General features: G+C 45.6%; 1 long non-coding RNA gene across 6 annotated transcripts in view; it reads left to right on the forward strand.

Annotated features, from left to right (window-relative positions):
- The first annotated feature begins 747 nt into the window (after window positions 1-747).
- LOC105002562 overlaps window positions 748-14,534 on the forward strand; it is a 39,864-nt gene continuing 26,077 nt past the window's right edge. For 2 of the 6 annotated variants that reach the window (XR_826984.1, XR_826982.1), the window contains exons 1-2: window positions 748-988; window positions 4,986-5,212. This is a non-coding gene — a long non-coding RNA (uncharacterized LOC105002562). Of the gene's footprint in view, window positions 989-1,402; window positions 1,591-4,985; window positions 5,213-5,921; window positions 7,021-14,534 lie in introns of those variants that run through there. The other 4 variants (XR_826983.1, XR_826985.1, XR_826981.1 and 1 more) reach the window with 3 other exon arrangements.

A 14,534-nucleotide genomic window follows, 5' to 3' on the forward strand; every position in this document is an offset into this window, starting at 1 on the left:
GTCAGGCACGCCCGAGTGACTAACATCCAGAAACAGAGCTTTGTGCATATAATCTTCTCAACGCCAAGGAAACCAGGGCAGCAGCGGAAGGCTGTGGATGATCACAGCCTGTCCTGTCAACGGCGTGGACGCGCTTGGCTGACTCATAGTGCAGGTCACTGAGAAGGGACTCAAGCCCAGCTCTAATGGTGAGTTCTAAATGACAATGTCACCTGAAAGGTCTCTATGTCTGGATGATTTAATCCATTTCTAATGGAACACATGAGCTGGCGTAGAACAGCCAGTTCTCCCTGACCTGTGCAAAATGCTGATTATCCCAAGTTGTTTTTGTTTGCTTTGGGATGTGTTCAGAGATCAACACATGCAGCCGTGCACAGCTTCACCAGCCAGGGCCTCCCAAGGGGACCCTTCCACTATGGGCAGCCTAGACTAGGGGAGGCCAGGGCCATTAGGATGGAAGGTCTGGTCTCTTGGAATGTCCTGATGGTCAGGTTCATTGGGAGGGGGCCACAGGCAGGAGGTAGAGAGGGGAGAGAGGAATAGATACCTGGTCTGGTTCTGCTGTAGAGACCTCGAGAATAAGCTCTAGATATATGCCCTGCAGAGGGGGAGGGGAAATCAATATGGTTCAGCTCAAAGTTTCAGATTTCAGCACTAACTTTGCATCTGTTTGTTATTAAAAGTTAAAGTCTGTGCCTGCTCCAGCCCAGCCGCCCTGTGCTCTCTGACCTCCTGAGGCAGGTACATCCTGTTCCAGGCAGCTGGGCCTTTAATCATAAACTATTCTGTTTTGCTATTTAACTGTCTATGTTCTTCCCTGAAAGGATGGCAGGAGCCTTGGAAATGGGGACTCTAGTGTTAAAATCTAATTTTTTTAAATATCAGGCACTGGTGCTGAGCACCCCAGGACCTGATCTTATTTATTGCACTCGGCGATTCTAGGAGGCATTAAGCCCATTGCATGGAGGAGGACACAGGTTTAGAGAAGGTGAGTAACTTGCACATATTCACATAGTTGATCGGCAGGTAGAATAAGGGTTTGAAATGAAATCTGTCTGATTCAACAGCCTGTGCTTCTCCACCCTCAGTGAGACCCAGGTGAGCAGCTGTTCTGGGCTGCATAGGTGGTAGTTGGTGGTTGATAAGTTGTGTCCAACTTTTGCAACCCCATGGACTACAGCCGGCCAGGCTCCTCTGTACATGGGATTTCCCCTGCAAGAATACTGGAGTGGGTTGCCATTTCCTTCTCCAGGGGATCTTCTAGACCCAGCGATCAAACCCGTGTCTCCTGTACTGCAGGCAGCTTCTTTACCTACTGAGCCACCAGGGAAGCCCAGCTTGGATAGTGTTCCTCCCAAATTCATATCTAGCCACAACCTTGGAATGTGACCTTACTTTGCAGATGTATTCAAGTTAAGATGAGGTCAGGGGATTAAGGCAACCCTTAATCCAATGACAAGCGTCCTTATAAGAGGAGAAAAATGTGGATACACAGACACAAACACACAGAGAAATCACCATGTGATGCACCGATGGGAGTGATACCCCTACAAGCCAAGGACTGCCAGCAAACACCAGAAGCTGGGAGAGGTAAGGAAGGATCCTGTCCTGAGACAGTAAATTTCTGTTGTTTTAAGCCATCTAGTTTGTAGTACTTAGTTAAGGCAGCCCCAGGAACCTGACATTGGAGAAGGCAATGGCACCCCACTCCGTACTCTTGCCTGGAAAATCCCATGGATGGAGGAGCCTGGTAGGCTGCAGTCCATGGGGTCGCTAAGAGTCGGACACGACTGAGCGACTTCACTTTCACTTTTCACTTTCATGCATTGGAGAAGGAAATGGCAACCCACTCCAGTGTTCTTGCCTGGAGAATCCCAGGGACGGTGGGGCCTGGTGGGCTGCTGTCTATGGGGTCGCACAGAGTCGGACACGACTGAAGCAACGTGCAGCAGCAGCAGCAGGAACCTGATATAGCATCCATGCTCTCAATCTCTATTGCCTGTCCCAAACGTTGCTTCTGTAATCCATAACAAGAACCACCCTTTGGAGCATAATTGACAGATTGTTTCACTTGTCCCTCATTAAGAATAGCCATGCAGACAGGAAGGCTTTCTTAATTCCTTATCATCCTAAATCAGCTTTCCTTGTCTGAGGAATTAGTTCCTTTGTTTTTGTTCAGTTGCTAAGTTGTGTCCAACTCTTTGTGACCCCATGGACTGCAGCACACCAGGCCTCCCTCCTTGTCCTTCACTATCTCCCAGAGTTTGCTCAAACTCATTGAGCAAACTGTCTATTGAGTCAGTGATGCTAACCAACCATCTCATCCTCTGTCACCCCCTTTTCCTCCTGCCCTCAATCTTTCCCAGCATCAGGGTCTTTTCCAGTGAGTTGGCTCTTTGCATCAAGTGGCCAAAGTATTGGAGCTTCAGCTTCAGCATCAGTCCTTCCAATGAGTATTCAGAGTTGATTTCCTTTAGGATTGACCAGTTTGATCTCCCTTGCAAAATACTAAACTCTCAATTCATTTGAAGTTAAATACTTGAATGTGTTTTGAGTTTCTGTATATTGTTTTTATTATTATTATTTATTTGGCTGTGCCCAACCTTAGCTGAAAAAGTTGGCTTAAAACTCAACATTCAGAAAACTAAGATCATGGCATCTGGTCCCATCACTTCATGGCAAATAGATGGGGAAACAATGGAAACAGTGACAAACTTCTTGGGCTCCAAAATCATTGCAGATGGTGACTGCAGCCATGATATTAAAAGACACTTTCTTTCTTGGAAGAAAAGTCATGACCAACCTAGATAGCATATTAAATAGCAGAGACATTACTTTGCCAACAAAAGTCTTTCTAGTCAAGGCTATGGTTTTTCCAGTAGTCATGTATAGATGTGAGAGTTGGACTATAAAGAAAGCTGAGCGCTGAAGAATTGATGCTTTTGAACTGTGGTATTGGAGAAGATTCTTGAGAGTCCCTTGGACTGCCAGGAGATCCAACCAGTCCATCCTAAAGGAAATCAGTCCTGAATATTCATTGGAAGGACTGATGCTGAAGCTGTAACTCCAATACTTTGGCCACCTGATGCAAAGAACTGACTCATTTGAAAAGACCCCTGATGCTGGGAAAGATTGAAGGCAGGAGGAGAAGGGGATGACAGAAGATGAGATGGTTGGATGGCATCACCGACTCAATGGACACGAGTTTGGATAAACTCCGGGAGTTGGTGATGGACAGGGAGGCCTGGCGTGCTGCAGTCCATGAGGTTGCAAAGAGCTGGACAAGACTGAGCGACTGCACTGAACCTCAGCTGTGGCATGTGGGATGTAGTCCCCTGACCAGGAGCAGAGCCTGGGCTCCCTGCAGTGGGAGTGGGAGTTTTTGCCACTGGATCACCAGGGACGTCCCCTAAGTGTATTTTTAAATGAGTTTTTTTTCTTTTCCTTTCACCTATCAAATTCTCCAAATCTTAGGGTCAGGTTGCAGTGATGTTATTCTAACCATCAATGAACTGATAGTTTAATCAAGCCAAAAACAGAATAGAAATGGAGGAAGGGGGTGAAAAATGCCTAGTTACCTAAGTATTCATTCACTCCACCAAACGCTTGAGGGCCAGACTCTAGGATCATAATGATGGATGAAATGTGGGCTCAGTCCCCTTTGTGTAGGTGAGAACCTCATGAACAGTTAAATCACATAACAAAACAGTAAAAATGCTGTGGCAGAGAAGAAAATGTTCTAAGAGCTAGAAAGACAGAGAAATCAACCAAGACATGAATCTGAGATGGCTTCAGGGAGCTTTGGACATTTATACTGGAAAAAAAATTATTTTTTAGTGGGTAATACATTTGCCTGCTTACACATCTCCAAAGGGCACCCGAGGAAACTATTTTCATTTGCTAGGGTTGCTGTAACAAAGTACTAGAAACTGGATGGTTTAGAACAATGGAAATGTACTGTCTCATAGATCTGCTAGCTAGAAGTCCAAGATCAAGATGTCTGCTGGGTTGATAGCTCCTAAGAACTGCAAGGGAAAAAAATCTGTTCCCATGCCTCTCTCCTGGCTTCTAACAATTTGCTGAGAATGACTTCAATCTCTGTCTTCATCATCAGTGTTTTCCGTGTGCCTGTGTGGGCCCAAATGTTCCCTTTGTATAAGGATACATGGCCTATTGGACTAGGGGCCCACACTGCTCCTCCTGTGACTTCATCTTAGCTAATTGCATCTGCAATGACCCTATTACCAAATAAGGTCTTGTTTTGAGATACTGAGGATAAGGGCTTCTGCAAATAATTTTTGGGAGTCACAATTCAACCCATAACAGTATTAAGAAAAAAGGTAAATCTCATTATTTTTCTCAGATGTTCCCAAGTCTGCTGGGTTCTGGCTGCCAAATCCCTGCAACCAATATCCCCAGGGGTCCTCCATGCATTTCCCAGCATGTATGTGCATTCTTCCCACACACAAATTCTAGCACATCTCATGCACTGGCAACCTCCTTATTCTTTTCACTTAATACCCTGTGAAATTTTCCACATCAGTCCACACAGACCTTCCTTATTTCCTTAAGTGGCTGTGCAATAGGCTATAATTTATTTCACTGGAACCCTGTTAATAGACCTTTTGAGATCTATTACAAACAACAGCACAATGTATATTCTTGGGCACACGTCATTTTGCATGAATGTACAAGTACATCTATTAATACCTGGAGGTGGAAGTGCTTGGTCATCGAACCGGTGCATTTTGAGATGTTTTACCAAATTGTTCTCCAAGGAGGTCAGAAAAGGTCAGCCTTGCCCCAACTGTGTTCACAGTGCCTGCTTCCCTGCAATCTTTCCAGACTGTGTACCTTACTTTCCGATCTTTGCCAATCTGGTATATTCCCTTTGTACTTTAAATTTGCATTTATATTATTATGAGCAGAATCGAGCATCTTTTCATCTGTCTAAGAGATATTTGGTATTCTTTTTCTTTGAACAGCCTGTACCTATCCTTTGCCCATTTTTCTGCTGGAACTGAGGAGGAATGAAAAGGATTTTTACAGATGCGGAAAGACGGAATTTTAAAAGGGACTGGATAATTGTGGGGCACAGGAAGATGAGGACTGGCATTGAAAAATAGCTTGAGAACCTACCACCTCTGCAGTTGCTGGAGATATCTGGGCCAGGCCTTTCCTCCTCCTCCAGCCTGAGCGACAGCCTGCTCAGGTACCAAGGGGAAGTCTGGAAATTATATTCTAGGTCTAGAATTGCAGATTTGAGCTTGGACTGTGAATTGTCTGAGAAATCACTAGGCCCCTCCTCTGAGCCTGGTTTATCTCCAACGGGTTGATTAAAGTTGGTGGAGGGGAGGTGGGGGCATAAGAGGTTGGACTCATAGCTTGAATTAGTAACCGATTTAGGAGAGAGGTAAAGCCTGAAATACGTCCTAACAAGACAGTCAGAGGCCAAGTTCAGAAATTCCTCCCTAGGCCACAACATGCTTTTGTGTTGTTGTTCTCTGTCTTTATTTTCCTGGGAGGTATGACTGAGGATGTCTGAAGAGCTGTTTTCAGAACAGAGAAAGGATCAAGCTATGCTTTGGTGTCTCTGCAGTTACGTGGTTTGTACTCTGGAAATCAGGCAGATGTCAGTCACACACCCTCTATTGTTTCTAGAAGGTGCATGAGGTGGCTTCCAGAGGGTCTGTCAGGTATCATTGTTCCATTCTTCCATTCTTGGTGGATTTATTGACAGCAGTCCCTGGGCTTGGCCCTGTTCCCACAGACTCAGACATGTAGAAGCTGACCTGTGCCTTCCAAAATGTTAGACCCTAATTAGAGGAATAAGAGTACTGTGATGGCTAATTGTCTGGGTCAACTTGGCTGGGCCACAGAGCCCAGATACCTGGTCAAACATTCTGGATGTTTCTGTACAGATGTGTCTTGGACGAGATGAAGGTTTAAAAATAGTGGACTTGGAGTAAAGCAGATTGCCCTCCATAATGTGAGTCGACCCTATCTAATCTACTGAAGGTCTTAATCAGAACGAAAAGTGATGTCCCCCTGAGCAAGAGGGAGAGCTGCGGCAGACTGCACTTGGACTAAAACTCTCTACTGGGCCCCCAGCCTGCTGGCCTACCCTGAAGCTTTTGGACTTGCCTTTCCACAATTGTGTGAACCAATTCCTTAAAATAAATGTCTTTCTGTCCCTCTCTCCTCTGTCTCACTCTGTAGATAGATAGGCAGATAGATAGCTGGATAGATGGACTCTGTTGGTCCTGTTTGTCTGGAGAACTCTGACTAATGTAATGACTGTGGGTTGTGTGGCCCTCCAGGCAGTATCTGACTTAGCCCAGGTGGAAAGAGATGCTGAGAGGAGGGAGGAAGTGGGGGCCTCGGGAGTCAGGGGGGCCTTGAGCAGAACCTGGAGAGCTGAGGAGGATTCTGAAGCAAGGTCAAGTCTGAGTAGGTGCAAGAAGGGGGAAGGGCCTTCTGGGAGGGTAACAGCAAGAGGAAAGCAGTGGCGTGAGACCCACGCAGGAGACACGATGGAGACACGGGGCTCCTGGCTCCAGGCCCTTCTCCTCTGCAGCTGTCAGATGAACTGGACCTTGTTAGTGGAAGTATGTGCTTAATGTCTGACTCCATCTTAGGCTGGAAACTGGTATTTTCTGAGCATGCGTATTCCCCATGCCTGCCTAGATCCTTCACGAGTCAGTGTTAAATAAATATTTATGGAGTGAAGGCATTCACTTCATCCTCATATTGAATTATAATCTATGGAAGAATGAATTCCCAACCTTGTTCCAAAAGGGGTCAAGAAATTGGCAGTGATGGTTAAGAGAATTACTTTGTCCCAATGGGGAGATAATTTTCTTTCTTTCTTTACAAAAAATGTACTCGTGAACAACTCAGACAATGCAGACAAATAGAAAATAGAACTGTAGTCCCGCTGCCTGGAAATGAGATAGAAATTAAATAACATTAAATCACCCTTAACTGCCAAAATAATGCCATTTGCAGCAACATGGATGGTCCTAGAGGTTGTCATACTGAGTGAAGTAAGCCAGACAGAGAAAGACAAATATCATGTATCACTTACATGTGGAATCTAAAAAACGGTACAAATGAACTTATTTACAAAACAGAAATAGGGTCACAGATGGAGAAAATGAATTTACAGTTACCAAAAGGGGTGAAAGTGGGGGAGGGATAAATTGAGAGATTGGGATTGGCATATATGCACTAATATATGAAATAGATAACTAATAAGGACCTACTGTATAGCACAGGGAAGTCTACTCAATACTCTATAATGACCTATATGGGAAAAAAATCTAAAAAAGAGTGGATATATGTATAACTGATTCACATTGCTGTACAGCAGCAGCTAGCACAACATTGTAAATTAACTATACTTCAGTTAAAAACAAATAATTTTTTTGGCCATGCAGCATGTGGGATCTTAGTTCCCTGACCAGGGATCAAACCCAAGTCCCCTGCGGTGGAAGAGTCTTAACTACTGAACTGCCAGGGAAGTCTCCTCTCTAACAAAAGTTTTTAAAAAATCACCATTCTTGTTATTATTGCCACATCGTCAGAATTTTCCTTGCTCTTGAAACAGGACTGTCATATTCATTGCGCATCTACTGCTGTTAGGAATTGAAAACAAAGGTAAAGACAGACACAGGGGTTCCCTGCCTTCTAGGAGGGTTGGGCAGATTAGAGAGCGTCTCAGGAACCTAAGCTCTTCCCAGCTTGGGTGTTCCTGGGCGGCCTCTTGGCTGCTGCACACAGTCTTTTGTTGTTGCTGCGCTTGAATACACATTTTCTTCTCCCCTTCCAAGGCTGTGGGGAACGGACCTCTCAGGGCATTTCTCTGGAGCCATTTCCATTTTATACAAAATGGGTGTTCAGTTTGAAGGACCCTTTTCATTTTTTTCCTTAGATCTCTCTGGAAACTCAGCCTCTTTAGTTTAATGTTTTTTTGGGGGAGGGTATCATTTTTGTGTTTAAAGGTCGAATTCTTCTACTGGGCAGCAACTATTCACCCTGACAGGCCAAGCTGGTTTAGTTTTTTATCACTCTTCACTCACCAAAAGATGCATTATCCTCAGTAAATAGAGGGGAATAATTAGCAGCATTTCCTTTGTTTTTGTTTGGATTTATTTCAGTGGTGTTCATTTTGGGTACATAAATAATAAATAAGATGCACCATTGTTTGAAAATGTGCTTTAAATTTTAAGCTCATGTATAAATGAAGCATTTCATCCAATGTCTTAATCTGTTATTTCTCGGCATTCTTTAGGGTTGTTCTTATAGGTGTAGGCTAGAGCTTAGCCCCCCTGTACCTAGGAAAGGGCTTCCCTTGTGGCTTAGCTGGTAAAGAATCTGCCCGTAATGCGGGAGACCTGGGTTCAATCCCTGGGGTGGGAAGATCCCCCAGAGAAGGGAAAGGCTACCCACTCCAATATTCTGGCCTGGAGAATTCCAGTCTATACAGCCCATGGGGTCACAAAAACTTGGACACAACTGAGCCACTTTCACCTAGGAAAAACCTGTTTTAGTTTTCCAAAATTTTTTTGTTTCCCAGATTAATTTTATTCATTTTACCCATCGAGCTATCCCATACTGTTTTTTGGCCAAAAGATACCAAGACCTACTTGGGAACTGGAGCAGGCAATTTTTACCTTCACAGTATCTATCTGCAACCTGCGCTCTCTGAAACAGGCCTGGTGGGCCCCTGGGAGTCCATACTGTGTTCCTTACCCACAGTGCTAGGCTGGTAAAGGTGCATTTGAAAGCTGGGAAAGGATTTCCCTGGCAGTCCAGTGGCCAAGACTCTGAGCTTCCAGCGCAGGGGGCACAGGTTCCATCCCTGGTCGGGGAACTAGGACCCCACATGCCATGTGGCGTGGCCAAAAAAATATCCCCTTAAAACAAAACAAAAAACCCAAACCACTTTATAATGTAAAAAAAAAAACAAATTTTAAAATATTAAAAAAATAGAACACATATTTAAAAAAAGAAAGTTGGGAAAAGCATTTGCTAGTTATTAGCAGCTCATGGTCCCTGCCAACAGCAGGCAAGTCCCAGAGACAAGGGAGGCCAAGCTATGCTCAAGCTGGACTCCATCCCCAACCTCATGTGGGAGAGGAGGCCAGCAGTTAGGTTTCTTTCTTGTCCATATAAAAAGCAGAAGGAAGAAAAAAAAGCAGAACTAGGTTTTGTGATTAGAATTTTAAAATTTGTATTGTTTTCTCTGTAACTACCCAAGCAATTTATATAACTCTGTAAATGCTGGAAAGTACAGAAGCCTCAGAAGAAAATGAACATCTCAGGAAGGGTTGGGAACTTCTAAGGAGGCAGGATTAAGTTTGAGATGGGGAAGAACTTGCTCACAGTTAGGCGTGAGCTCCTGGTTCACTGACAATGTGGACAGGAAAGAGGACTGAACGAACAGCCCCTAAATGACTTGCCTGCTCTGATTTTGCGATGGGGCGGCCTGTCCTCAGCCTGCTGGGTTCTAGACAATGTGTCTCCTCTTCCTCACCGCTACCCACACAGAGCAAGAGAGGCCAAAGTGAATCAAGGCTCTGAGAACGGCATGGGCAGAAGAGGCTTAGTTCCCAGGAAATGCCACATCTGTTCATTCATTCACGATTCTTGAAATATGTATTGAGTAGTCATTATGGACCGTGCACCACGCCAAGCTCTGGGGATGTTCCATGAACAGCACAAATTCTAGACCAAGTTCCCACATGGGCAGGAAGGTTGTACAGATAAGAATTTAGTCACAATTGTTAACACGAAGAAGGAACAGCCATCCTAGCCCAGAAGTTAGGAAGGCATCTTTGAGGAAGTCACACATCAGCTGGTCCTTGCTGGGTGAGTAGGAGTTGGCAGGGCTGAGGACTGCGGAGGAGCCGGTCTACAGTATATGTGAAGGTCTGTGTTAAGGAACCTTCAGGAAAGGAAACAAGGCCAGTGTGGTGGGTGTGTGGTGGCACGGGGCTCCGCTGTGAAGTGAGCTGGGCCTGATCTTGTAGGGCCATCAAGGACTCTCTAGGATGTGGGACCTACGGTAAGGACAATGGGAGCCATTTGCAGAATTTTAAGTGAGGAGTAATCCGATTTGTCAATGGCACCCCACTCCAGCACTCTTGCCTGGAAAATCCCATGGACGGAGAAGCCTGGTAGGCTGCAGTCCATGGGGTTGCTAGGAGTCGGACACGACTGAGCGACTTCACTTTCACTTTTCACTTTCCTGCATTGGAGAAGGAAATGGCAACCCACTCCAGTGTTCTTGCCTGGAGGATCCCAGAAATGGTGGAGCCTGGTGGGCTGCCATCTGTGGGGTCGCACAGAGTCGGACACGACTGAAGCGACTTAGCATAGCATTAGCATTTATTTACGTTTGGTTGTGGTAGGTCTTCATTGCTGTGCAGGGACTTTCTCTCGTTGCAATGAGTCGCGACTTTCTGTAGTTGCGACTCTTCCTTGCAGTGCACAGGCTTCTCACTGCGGTGGTTTCTCTGATGGAGCACGGGCTCTCAGTGTACAGGTCCGTAGTTGCAGCCTGTGGGCTCTAGAGCACAGGCTCAGTGGTTGTGACACTTGGGCTTAGTTTTTCTGAGGCAAGTAGAATCTTCCCAGACCAGGGATCAAACCCGAGTCTCCTGCTTTGGCAGCGGATTCCTAACCACTGGGCCACAAGGAAAGTCCCAGATTTGTGTTTTTAAGAAATCTTTTGGCTGCCATATGGAGAATATCTTGTAGGAGGGCAAGGTTGGAGGTCAGGGGACTAATTAGGAGACCAGTATGAGCACTTAAGTGAGAGATGGTGCTGCTGGGCCTAGAAGAGGGATAATAGTCATGAAAATTAGGTTTGATTGAATGTATAACTAAGTACCAGGCACCTGCATGATTTCATTCAAGCCTCACAAACGCCTGTGAAGTTAGGTGTCATTATTATTGTTGTTGCATTTTTTAAAGATATTTTTTGATATGGACCATTTTAAAAGTCTTGAATTTGTTACAAAATTGCTTCTGTTTTATGTTTTGGTTTTGGGCCCCAAGGCATGTGGGGTCTTAGCTCCCCGACCAAGGATCAAACTCACACTCCCTGCATTGGAAGGTGAAGTCTTAACCACTGGACTGCCAGGGAAGTCATTATTATTGTTGTTTTATAGAGAACACCGAGGCTCAGAGAGGTTAAGAAAGTTGCCCAAGGTCACACAGTTGGCGAATGGAGAGTCAAGATTGGAACCTGGGCACTTTGAGTCAACATTTGACCTTACCCAAGGTCACAGAGTAGAAAGTGTCAGAGTCAGGATATAAGCCCAGGCAGGTCCATCTGGTCAAAGCTATGGTTTTTCCAGTAGTCATGTACAGATGTTATAGTTGGACCATAAAGAAGGCTAAGCACTGGAGAACTGATGTTTTCAAATTGTGGTGCTAAAGAAGACTCTTGAGAGTCCTTTGGACTGCAAAAAGATCAAGACAGTCAATCCTAAAGGAAATCAACCCTGAATATTCATTGGAAGGACTGATGCTAATGTTGAAGCTCCAATACTTTGACCACCTGATGCAAAGAGCTAACTCACTGGAAAAGACTCTGATGCTGGGAAAGATTGAAGGCAACAGAAGGGAGCAGCAGAGGATGAGATGGTGAGATAGTGTCACTGACTCAGTGGACACGAATTTGAGCAAGCTCCAGGAGATAATGAAGGACAGTGGAGCCTGGCATGCTGCAGTCCATGGGGTTGCAAAGAGTCAGACATGACTTAGTGACTGAGCAACAACAACAAGCTGGCTGTTAACCATATTAACAGGGGGCAGGCTCTTAACCATGGACCATGCAGCTTCCAGGAGCTTCTACCACATACTGGTCCTCCTACCCAGGGCCAGGCTTCAACAAAGCAACCCTCACTCCAAGTGAAAGCCCAGAAATAAAATTGGCCCTCAGACATTTAAAGTATAAAACTTGTGACTGGCATCTTTGGACCTAAGTTCATGTATGTAGAAATCGTGAATCTGCTATAAGCTGTTTTTTAGCATGGCCTGAGCTTCTGAAAGCGTTACTTTCCAGACATTATTTTCTGAATTGGTTGGGAGGCTTTTTGTAGAAGGAGGACAAGTTATCTGATGAGGAGTCCACAGGGAGACTTTTCTCAGGTTTCTGATGACATCATTCCATTATGTAGAGGTTGCCTTCTTGGTGTTGCAAAAAAGCTTTGCTTAATTTGGATGCCTATGGAATTATATTTGGAGCGATTGCTATTAAAGGAAACCAGCGGAAGGGCAGTTCCTCGTAAGCATGGATATCTCTGTATAAAGGAGACCACAGCTTTCCACAAAGCATATACAACCCCTTGTGATCTAGAACCTGAAGGAGGTGGATACTCCTGTGCTTAAGTGTTAGTCATTCAGTCATGGCCGACTCTTTGCAAACCCATGGACTGTAGCCCGCCAGGCTCTTCTGTCCATGGAATTCTCCCAGGCAAGAATACTGGAGTGGGTTGCCATTTCCTTCTCCAGGGGATCTTCTGGACCCAGGGATTGAACCCAGGTCTCCTGCATTGGCGGGAGGATTATTTACCATCTGAGCCCCCAGGGGGAAGGTCATGTGTTTAAACAATCCTTCAAAGGAAATGTCAGCCCCTGGAGCCACCCACAGAAGTCATTCCTATTTCAGAACCTTCCAGAACTTCCCACTGCTCTCAGGGAAGAACCCAAGAACTTCACCAAGGCTCCATACCTGTCACAGCTAAACTTGCCAGCTTCTCTCTACCTTCTAGCCCCACTACGGAGTCTCACCTCCCTCCCTTCTACCCCCCCCTCAGATATCCTATACGGGTCCCTTCTTGCCAGAAATGTCCTTTTCCCTTCCCTTCATGTGGATCCTTTCCATCTCATCCTTCAAGATCCTGCAGAAGGGTCTTAGGAAACTTTCTCCACTTGACCCAAGTACTACTAATATAGCTTTATTATTTGTTGTTGTTATTTAGTTGCTCTGCTGCTGCTGCTGCTGCTAAGTCACTTCAGTCATGTCCGACTCTGTGTGACCCCATAGATGGCAGCCAACCAGGCTCCCCCATCCCTGGGATTCTCCAGGCAAGAACACTGGAGTGAGTTGCTATTTCCTTCTCCAATGCATGAAAGTGAAAAGTGAAAGTGTTAGTCACTCAGTCTTGTGACTCTTTGCAACCCCATGGACTGCAGCCTACCAGGCTCCTCCGTCCATGGGATTTTCCAGGCAAGAGTACTGGAGTCGGGTGCCATTGCCTTCTCCAATGCATGAAAGTGAAAAGTGAAAGTGAAATCGCTCAGTCATGTCCAATTCTTTTCGACCCCATGGACAGCAGCACACCAGGCTTCCCTGTCCTTCACCATCTCCTGGAGTTTTATTATACACAAATTATAATTATTTGGTTATGGGTGTCTTTCTCTTTAAACAGAGAGGCCAGGGATCAACTTATTAGTCTTCATTTTTCTTCCTTCTCATCTGTGGCCCTTCTGTCCAGCACAGCACCTGTTAAGCGATACTAGGCAGATTACCCTTCCCGAACTCTGACTCCACCCTCCTCCAACCTCACTTTAGCAAGACTGTCCTGACCACAGACTAATGTCTATGCTGAAGTGTCTATGTTTTGGACCATGTGAAACTTGACTTCCCTATGTGTCGGAGCTAGGAGTGGATCCCCAGAACACAATTCAATGGCTGGCATGTGACCTGCAATGACCTGAGGGAAAATGATGAACCAAGCCCTCAGGCTCTGCTTTTAGGAATGTGAAGTAAGAAACAGCATTGGCAGAAGACGGGGTGTGACTGAGTCACACGAAGGGGAGAGAACAAGAGTGAAGACTTAGTGGCTACCTAAGTGTCCAGAGCTTCCTTGGCTCCAGGCTACCCTCCAGCTCTTGTCTGATTTCTGAGCTCCAGTTTCGCATCGTGGTAGCCAGCCTCCAGGATGGCCCCATGACCATTCCCTTCTGGTACTCGCCTCTGTATAATCCCTTCTCACATTGAATAAAACTGACTTGTGGGGCCAGTAGGCTATCGCAAAAGACAGGGTGTGTGACTTCCAACATAGAACATAAAAGACGTTGCAGATTCTTCCCTGGTCTCTCAAATCAGTCCCTTTGGCAGAAGCCAGTCACCACACTGAAGACAGTCAAACATCCGTGTAGAGAGGCCCTCACGGAGAGGAGCTGACCAGCACCAACTTTTGTGTGAGTCACCAGGGAAGTGGATCTTCCTGCCCCAGTCAAACCTTCAGGTGACTGCAATCCAGGCTGACATCATTTTTTTTTTAATTGGAGGATAATTGCTTTACAATATTGTGTTGGTTTCTGCCATACATCAACATGAATCAGCCATAGGCATATCAGTTCAATCGCTGTCATGTCCGACTCTTTGCGACCCCATGAATCGCAGCACGCCAGGCCTCCCTGTCCATCACCAACTCCCGGAGTTCACTCAGACTCACGTCCATCGAGTCAGTGATGCCATCCAGCCATCTCATCCTCTGTCATCCCCTTCTCCT

Source organism: Bison bison, unplaced genomic scaffold, assembly GCF_000754665.1.
Source record: "Bison bison bison isolate TAMUID 2011002044 unplaced genomic scaffold, Bison_UMD1.0 scf7180017864456, whole genome shotgun sequence".
Classification (NCBI taxonomy): Eukaryota; Metazoa; Chordata; class Mammalia; order Artiodactyla; family Bovidae; genus Bison; species Bison bison.